This window comes from Coturnix japonica, chromosome 3 (genome assembly GCF_001577835.2).
Source record: "Coturnix japonica isolate 7356 chromosome 3, Coturnix japonica 2.1, whole genome shotgun sequence".
In the NCBI taxonomy this organism is placed as follows: Eukaryota; Metazoa; Chordata; class Aves; order Galliformes; family Phasianidae; genus Coturnix; species Coturnix japonica.
In genome coordinates, this window is record NC_029518.1 from 8,430,673 (window position 1) to 8,440,933 (window position 10,261).

The 10,261-nt window shown below is 35.1% G+C and overlaps 1 protein-coding gene across 33 annotated transcripts in view; it reads left to right on the forward strand.

Moving 5' to 3' along the window:
* Positions 1-10,261, forward strand: part of NRXN1 (neurexin 1) — a 606,274-nt gene that overhangs the window by 177,956 nt on the left and 418,057 nt on the right. The gene's annotated exons all lie outside the window — the stretch shown is intronic.

A 10,261-nucleotide genomic window follows, 5' to 3' on the forward strand; every position in this document is an offset into this window, starting at 1 on the left:
GGCCTCTTTATTGAGCAGTTTCAAAGACTTACTGACTACTGTAAGAATAAAGATCAGTCGGTAATACTGAATTCATTAAAAAAAAACAAAAACAATCAACAACAACCAAGAAGCTTGTCAGTCTTCAAAAAAAAAAAACAACAAACCAACAAACTCACCCTATAGATGCATAATATCCAATCCTGATTTTGCTACTTGCAGAAATTTTCTTGTCTTACCATATGATAACAAGTCTTCATGGTAGTTGGAAATCTTTCTTCTTTTACAACATACATGAGAAGTAGTCCTTCAAAGATAAATGGAAGTCTGCCTTTCTGTATTTATTACTGAAATCAGTACACATTGCTAAATAGAATTTAAAAAAATATGATTAGATGGAGAAACTTACTGACAAAGAAGTCAACGTTATTTTGATAAATTTTTGAAGCTTATTTGAAATGTTTAAGTATCAAGATTAGGTCATCAAAAAGCTTATTTTTCTGTTAGTTTATTAGAACTTGAACTTTTAAAGAGAGCATACTGCCAGGCTCTAGTACGTACTGTAAGAGGAAGTGATGGAAAGACTTGTCTTCTGTTTAATACAGAAAAACTCATACAAGTGCTACTTGAAATTGTGTAGTGTGTCCATCAAGTTTTTTCAGTTGTCTCCACTTGTATCACCTTTTTGGGGGGAAGCTTTTAGGCAAACATGCTGAAAAAGAAGCATGATAACATGCTGAAGAGTTTTAGTACAGTTCTGGTGCTGGTCACTAGTGTGTGAATCTCTATAGTAGGGACCTCTGTATTTTGGCTTGTTTCAGAAAATGAATTTTACAGTGAGAGCGACAGAGCTCTGAAACTTAGATTTAGGGCATTTGTTTTGGTAGCAAACTGTGATTTTAGCAAATAAATTTTAGGTGAGCTACTGATGATTGTTCACAGCGTAATGGAAATTGCGCTGACAGCTATCTGTGTCCATTAGCAAAAAAATGGCTTACTTTATTTTGCATGTGCAATCAAGGAAACCCAGATCTTGAGATAATGCCATATGTTACGTTATTGAATCTTTGTGGTAGCTGTTTACTCAAAACTATGATGTTACATTCTGTAGACGTAGACATTTCTTTACATCTCCTGAGTTCTTAACTGCCTTAACAGTCTTCCAAAATAACCTTAACCAATTTTTTTTTATTTGGGTCAAGGAAGGAAAGAATGAGGAAAAACAGCTGTATTCTGACAAACTTTTACAGATTTTATATATATATATATATATATATATATATAAAACATGTATGTATGTATGTATATATGTATATATATGTGTGTGTGTATACATATACATGTGTGTGTATATATATATATTTAAACAACACACATATATATATATGCATACATACACATATATATATATATGTTGTTTATGTTTCTTAGGAATTAAGTATTTGTTAAGGACATGTGATAGTAGTGAAATAAGTACTAGAACCAGTCCTAGTGTGCCAGACAGAAAAATTATCTACAGTGCCTCACTATAAAGCATGATCTGTCAGTTGACTTGTACCCACCATGTCTGGATGCTACACATGCTATGGAAATTGTTTTATTTTGTTGTTGTTGTAGAGGACTGTTTTGATCTTTAGTTGTGACTGGACATTCCCAGTGGCTGAGGTCACTGAGCAGCATTTGGCTGCACCTCCCAGAAGGAATCACTTTGCACTAAGAAGGTCCTCTGAAAAAGGGTAGGAAATAAGAAGAAAGAGGAGGGCAGAGCTGAAACAGAAGAATGAAACATAGTAATTGTATAGACTGATCAACTGTGTTTATGGACATGGTCTTGATTAAAACCACTGCTGTCACAGGAACAGTTACTAGTAATGCTTAATTTTCCTCCATTCTTAAATGTGCATTTTTATGGCATTTATTTTATTATTGTTATTATTATTATTATTTAAATCACAGAATCATGGAATAACCTGGTTTGAAAAGGACCATCATTATCATGTAGTTTCTGATCTCTTGCTAGGTGCAGGGTAGCCAGCCACCAGATCAGGTTGCCCAGAGTCACATCCAGCCTAGCCTTGAATGCCTCTGGGGATGGGGCATCCACAATCTTTTGCTGAATAGCTTGTTCTTAATGCTAGAAAAGAATATATATTTCTATCCTAAATCAAGAATGATCAGTTGAATTATTAGCAATGTGGCAGCTAAATAAGATGATAAAACTAAGATTTTGGCTAATAGTTGTCTTTGAAAAGTTTTCAGATACCTGTCTCTGAAAACAGTTACTTAAGTGTTTGTAGCTGTATAATCAACAAGTGTACAAGTGTATAATTGACAAGTATATAGAGAAGTCAGGTTGGTCTTTAGAGAGTGCATAGCTGGAAAAATTAACAGATTGGGAAGGAATAATCAGAAATGAATGGAAAAGCTTACCCATGTCCTGGGCTTACAGAAAGAACTCCAAATGGAGCATCACTCAAAAGCGATCATTCCCAGTAGCAGTCAGCTCATCATCAGTAGAGATGCAGTATTTTTTTGTCTAACATGAACACCATATGGGAACATTAGAAGGAAAAAAAACACAGAGTCTCTCTTGGGATTCTTTGAAAGCTGAATCTGCATTTTGCAGTTTATGTGCAAAGTTATTGGGAATTAAGTTTTGAGACCTGGAACAGTGCTTTGAGTTGTTCAGCGTAGTTTTACCTTGGCTTAGTAATTGATGCCTTTATTTATTTGCCTTTATAATGGTAGACTGATTTCCAAGTATCTGGCCAGAACCCTTCATTGAGTTTAAAAGCTACAGCCATATAGAGTAAAAACATTTTCAGTGTATATAGGTGTAATATATTTAGCAGTTTATTCTTAATTTAATAGGAAGTTCATTATTATGTCCAACTTGTTGGGTTTTTTTGAGTATTTTTATAAAAGCCATTACCCTTATAATGTAAAAACTGATTCATGACTTTCTAATACTTTTTAATGAGATGACTATTCATTGGGAAAACATCTTTTTATTTTCAGCTTAGAGCTTTCTAGTATTTAATGTATACTAAGAAAGCTTCATTCCTAAGAAGACCTTCTCATTCTACTTTCTGCTCAATTGCAGATTTGTTATTGCAGAGCATATTCTGTGCAGTTTAATGAGAGGAATTGAAAATAAGTGAAGAAGTTGAATGATCTAGTCTTTAAGGAGATGAGGAAATGGTTAGGAAAAATGAGTAATTTATCACTTATCTAGATTTCCCTGTAAGTCATTTATCATGAACAGCAAATATTGCCATTTTATTTTAATTTGAGAGGATGTGTCGGGATCAGAGGCTTACCTTGTAGCATTCATACCTCCTGTAATAAACAATCTTATTCCTTCCGTAATAGGAAATAATTTGACCACTAAAATAAAAATGTATTTTAGGATGCCTTCCAGAGGTGGGGATTACCTTTTTTAGTGATACTGTCTTCATTGTTCTATAACAATAGCTGTAGTTTTCAAACTAGAAAGTTGTAGTAAAATAGCGTTTATTTCTCAAATAAAAGCTCTGTCATTGCCCTCATTTGCTTTACAAATCTTCACATTGAGAATATGGTCATTTGCTTTTAGCAGCCTAGTGAAGTTCCCTTTTGCTAGTTTACATGTAATGAAGGCTTCTCTAATTTCATGTTCACATTTATCTTAAATAATATAGCAGTAGGTTATACAACTGACAGAAAAGATACTAAGCAGCAATTTAATTTCATGATAGAGAAATCTGTTGTAGCATCTCATATCCTTTATATGCATGCCATTGTTAACAGGGTAAGGAAACAAGCTGTAGTTCCCCACCAGAAGAAGGTGGTGTTTGAAATCGCAAATCTCATTTCCTCCCCAAATTTATCCCTAGGGCTTTTCTGCCAGGGTTTGTTTGGAGGCTGAAGGTAACACTTGTTGGAAAGGAGTAAAATAATGTGAGGAAGGGAAAAGGAAGAGAGTGGGAAAATTATTTGGGAGTGGAAAATAAAATGTAGCAATGTAATTGATTACCAAAATTAATTCAATACATACTGATGAATTAGACATCTGTAGTCCATTTCTCTGGTGTTGTAATAATTTTATCATTTTGTTTTGTGCTTAAGTTTGTTAAGCAGATGCTTGCCTATTGTTTTCCTCTTTTAATGACAATGATTTCTTTACATAAGTAGTCCTGAAAAACCTCTTTTATGCAACTGAGAAACGAGGTTAGAGTTCAGATATAAAATTTGCAGAAGCTATTATGCCTTATGTTTGAGCTTTCCATCTTAAGATCTGGTAAGCACTAAATTAAGTAAAGGATATTGTTTGGTCTTTTAAAAGGTCAGTGTGCTGAGGGACTTTGTGCCTGAGATGCATCCTGACGTAGCTCTGTGTTCAGTCCTGAATCCGTAGGCAGAGCCTCTTTGTATTGGCAAGCTATTGTGAGGTTTCCAGTTTCTGATGTTTTCTTCAGGAGGAGTGGTTTAAGCTGTCTTGCTTTATAGTATCAGACATCCTTGTTAATTATTTTGTCTACGTGCTGTTTTGGTATAGTTTTCCCTGGTTACACCACTTTGTGAAACTATAAATAAGAAGATGGCACAGTGGATACATTTTTGAATTTTAAATTACCGTGAAATGGAGCACAAAACAGCACATCTGGGAACTTAGTAGACTGGATTGGAATAATTTATTTATTCAGTCCATATTTAATGTGTTGGAGGTTTTGCAGCAGGAATATGGCTTTTAGACACAGAGCATCACTGTTTTCAGTTTACCTTCTCTTGGGAAAATAATAATTTCTGTAGGTAGAGAAAAAAATAGATGGCATTTCACTAGATTTTGTTTGTATGGTTGGAGGTTGGTTTGTCACATGATGTGGGTTCTTGAAATTTTTTACACTAAACTTAAAATTTTTATTTATTTATTTTTTTCTTTTTACTTAAAGAAACCTTGCAGCCGTTATGAAATTTGATTTATTCTGTCAGGACTATTTTATTTCTCTAATCAATGCATCTACTGGTACGCATTTGATGTGAATCAAGCAAGGGCACTGGATCAAATCTTCAGCAATTCAGCCTGAACTAGTGTGTGATTTAATACTGCCAAGGAGGAGGCTACATATGCTATAAAGTTTAACATACTGCTTATGTGGGATTGTAAAAAAAAGCAGTGATAGAGTTGAAAAATCTGTTAATTTCTTCTGGGTTTTGTTCATATCCTAAGAACTTAAATGAACTGCTGAAGAAGTGCATATAAATCTGTTATTGACTTCAGTGGGAAATAAGGTAAATTCTAAGTAACAAAATAAGAAATGTCATTCCTACACCAGTGAATGCTAAAATAACATGTTTCTTCTCTGACGCCTTTATATGATATGTGAAAGCATGACATCTATATATATTCATAACCAGTTATTTGGGATTTGAACTGTAGTAATACACAATAATTTACAGTACTCAGAAATCAGAATGAAAACTTGTACTCAGTTATTGGTGTTCATATTATCTAGTGCTTTTCTATGTATGTAATTACATTTTAATCATTAAATGAAGTGCAACACTTCATGCTGGCTAGAAAGACTGCCATGAATTTGTAATGGTTTCTCTAAGTGTCATTAAGTGATAACTTGAAAAAAATAATAAACAAACACCCATCAATACACACAATTTATTACTAATAGCGTCTTTTCTTAATTCGCTTTTAAAATTAAAAACAAAAAAACAAAAAACACACAACACAGTACTATAAGAAGGCATGTGATTTTTTTTTTTTTTTTTTTTGGTATTTGCTTCTTACATAAAACATATTTTATCAATGTTTTTGAATCTGTCGATTCTACATGCATTTCCTATTGAAAGTAAAAGACTGCCTCTGCTTGATTGGACTAGAGTTGATACAGGTACGTTAGAATCATTAAGGTTGGTAAAGACGCTTAAGATCGCCAAGTCCTACATAACAGAAGACTGCCAAATCCACTGCTAAACTTAGTGCCCTTAGTGCCATGTCCATGCATCTCTTAAATATCTCTAGGGATGGCAACTCTACCACTTGCTTTGGCAGTCCCGTCCAATGCTTAATCACTCGTTTCATGTAAAAACTCTTTCTGATATCCAATATAAACCTCAGCTGGTGAAAAGTGAGTCAATTTCCTCTTGTCCTATGCCTTGTTTCCTGAGAAAAGAGTCTGACACCCTCCTCACTGCTCCTTTTACACAGCTGTAAAGAGCAGTGAGGTCTCCCCTCAAAGTTAAGTCCAGTTCCTACAGCATCTCCTTCAAAGTCTTGTTTTCTGGTCTCTTTACCAACTTCCTTTCTCATCCCAGCATCTCAGTGTCATGGGATGGTTGACAGTACTGCTTCACAGCTGTTCTGTCCTGCATTTTAGTGACAAAAAAAAAATAAAAAATGTTGCCTTCTGTGTGGCTCCTGCTATATGTGCCCAAAGCAGACATAGTTAAGCTCCATAGCCCAAAATATTATTCTTGTGTTTTTAGTCATTTTTTTGTTTGTCTTTTTAATATTTTTTTTCCTGAGTCTTTGCAAGCCTACAAAGAAACAACAACAACAAAAACCTGACTGTTTTACCTTCTATCTTCACATGTCATAGCCTGATAAGACATTGCCATGTCTGTCTTTCCAAATATCACTGATGCTTTCCAGTGCCATACTAAATGCTATAATGAGAGCAAAGATGATTGAGCATTCCATCCAAGTGATCATGAGAAGTGTTATAATTTCTCATGAGAAATGCATTACTTCAGAGCCCGGAAAAATGCAGATAGCTTATGAATAACTCATCACCTACATTTCTATATTTTGTACAGTTTGGCCAAAATGGAATATTGCTGTAGTTGTAATATGAGTGTAATCAGGAAGGCCAAGTGGATGAGGCCTACTATAAACATATAAAAGCAGCTTCACATTCACAAAACATGGTCCCCTCATAGGGACCACCCTGATATCTGTTGGGGGCACAACACAGCAGGGCACAGAAATAGAAGAGGTTCTTGCATTGATGATAACTTCCTCTTCCAGTTAGTACAGGAACTCACAAGAAAAAATGCTATGCTGGACCTTATCTTCACCAACAGGGAGGGGCTAGTAAGTAATGTGAAGCTCAAGTGCAGCCTTGGCTGTAGTGATAAACAAAATGTTAGAGGCAAGGAGTACTGCATCCAGTTCTGAAGCCCGGTGTAAGAACAAGGAGCTGTTGAAGCAGGTCCAGAGGATTATCATGGGGCTGGAGCATCTCCCCTAAAAGTCAGGCAGAGAAGTGGGGCTCTTCAGCCTGGATAAGAGAAGACAACAAAGGGGGAGACCTAATAGTGGTCTTCCAGTCCCTGAAGGCAACATTCAGGAAAGCTGGGGAGGGACTTTTCATAAAGGCATGTAGCAACGACATGAGAGGAGATGGTTTTTAGCTGAAAGAGGGTAAGAGGGTACATATAAACTAAATATTAGGAAGAATGTCTTTACTGCGAAGGTGGTGGGACAGTGGAATAGTTTGCCCTGTAACATTGTGAACGCCTCTCCCTGGAAGCATTAAAAGTCAGGCTGCATGAGGCTTTGAGCAACCTGGTCTGGAGGGAGACATCTGTGCCTGTAGCAGGGGGATTGGAACTAGGTGATCTTGAACGTATCTTCCAACCTAAACCATTCTAGGACTGTATGATTTCACGAATTCACGCCATAGGTTTCTCTTCAAACTATAAGGAAACAGTTGCATTCACATATTTATTGTGGAAATATATACTTCTGTTTTACCTTCTGTTAGTTTGAAACCGGTAGTTTTCAGGTTCATTCTTCTCTAACGCTACTATATGTGCTGTCACAGGTACCAGCTACCTGTGGAAGAGTTCTTAAGTAGCTCCTAATTTACATATTCTGCTGGGAAATTAGATGAATATGTAGTTGAGTAGCCAGACTTAGACTAATGAGGTGCTAATCAAATGCTGTCATTTTTTATTTGTCATTTTTTTACTAGCTTTGAGATTCATGAAAAAAAAAAAGAAAAAAAAAAGAAAATTGTTTTTTTGTTGGCTACTGATACCAGAACTAAATGTCCTTATGTATCAAATTGTTGTTGAATCATTTTGGTACTTCTAGCTTTACCTTCCTGTTTATATCAGCAATCTCAATTGAATGAGATTAATAATTAGTAAGATTATTTACTAGTATGAAGAGGAAGAGAATTGCTGTTGTTAGTTATACCTGTAGTATACCTCTGGAGTATTAGTGAAGTTTGATTCCTCAATTGAAGTGAAATAATAAATTGGAAGAACTATTAGATTTGAGAACAGTCTGGGTGTTTGTCTGGTAGATGGGCATGGTGGTCAACCTAGCAACACGTCAAAAGCTTTTTATGATTATTATTTTTTTAAGTCTGTCTAACTTGTGGCTCAGTTTGCAATATATTGATTGAAAGTGCTTGCTCCTTCAAGTGCATTTTTGGGAAAGCTTTTTTAAAAAAAAGTACCTGGCATGTGTTTACACTCCTATGCATTTCTGTGCTTGTGCACATGAACTGGTTTTGCAGAAGTAGTTTTTGTTGTATAATATGTATGCATAGATGTACTGCATGTTAATTCACTTACATCCTTTAACTTTTTGAGTTTGTGTCATTAAATACATTGTACATGTAGTTATGTCTCTGGTTGCTGCATTTAAGATTGATAATCTATGCAGTGTTATTTGTGCTGTTTTAGTATGCCTTTACAGCAAGCATCCATACCAAATAAATTAGGTCTTGAACATTTTATGCCTTTATTAAATATTCATTAAATTGGATTCCTCGTATCCATGCAGTCTGCTGCTTAGTGCATTGAAACCCCAGAAAATGCATTGTTTGTAAACCTTTTACTTGGAATGAGCCATGGTTTTCTTCCTCTCCTGAAACATATCAGGATCCAGGGCACACTGCTTTAGTCTAGCATTGTGCTCTGTATGCTATGTCGGTAGAGAATTTGTAAGACCTGGAGAATGGGTGCAACAAATTATATGTTTCCTTAGTGTTTATTGCACTATATTTCTTGACCTGCTGTTTCTAATGAACGAGGAGGATAAATGAGTTTTTTCTTGCTCCTCTATTCTTGGCAATGCTGAGGGAAAAAAATGAAGACTTTTGGACAGATTAAATAGGCTAATGTTTGGAATAAGTCATGCACATAAAATCTAGCTCACATCTCTATCAAATTCAACAAAGGGTGAAATTTGTCCTAAGTGACAGAATTTTGTGCTTAATAAAAGTGTCTGACTTGAAAAGTAAATCTTGTTGTTTTTTTTTCCTCAGTCTTATTTTTAGCTGATTTTTCTTTATAGTAAGTATTAGTCAGAAGTCCTTTAAGGATGTAATTTTTATTCAGAATGGAATCTGTGGGCAAAAGAAGAGTATTTCTCAAGATAACTTTCCTTTGAAGCTTGGGAGGGTGTGAGTTTTGACGTTTGGATCCTATTCAACATTGTTTAACCATTTATAGTTCTAAGCCTAAATTTATCTGTTTTTATGAGCCCTTTCGCAGAAAGTTGATGGGTTTTATATGTGTTGGTACCTGCTGTCTGAATATTATAGCTTTGCTGAAGTCTGGGTAGGAGGTAGCAATATTTTCATGATATGTAGCTCCTACTCCATGTCTGTTGTTCCTGATGAAGGACCAGTACTAGAGGGGCAATCTGTGTATTGTATACAATCATCTACTTGTAGAAATAGAGGAAACATTGCTTAATCTGCAACTCAAGACTGGGGATTTTTGTTAGTTATTTGTATTTTTAAGGTTGCTCAGATCAGCGTTTTGTTTATTGCTTGCATCTTTTCTCTGTATGTTTTTTTGATCAGTTGACAAAATAGGCTCAGGTTGTTAAATCTAGGTGAATTTCCACTTACAATGTCTAATTGTTTTTCTCTGGGGCAAGACACTGCTGAAGCACTCTCTGCCTATATAGAGCATATTAGATGAACGGTGGTTTTGGTTATTTTATCTATATCTATGTATATATCTTATGGTCTAGTAGGATTTGGCTTCTTCATCAAAAAATAGAAATAAAAAGATCCAGAGGTTTCTTTATCAAATCAGTGAAAGAGCACTTCAAAATAAATAGCAGCCAGTTTTTGACAGAAATAATGCTTTGATTTGCATGTTCACCTAAATGTTCTGTGCTTAAATGTGTTCCAGATCAGATTGCTGATTTAGTCTCTATTTTCTAAGTTGAATCATACGCATAAAAATTCTGGTTCTGTAACAAAATGCTATGATCTTAGTACATCTTAGTTATCTTTTCTTACTTCATAGACTTTAAGTG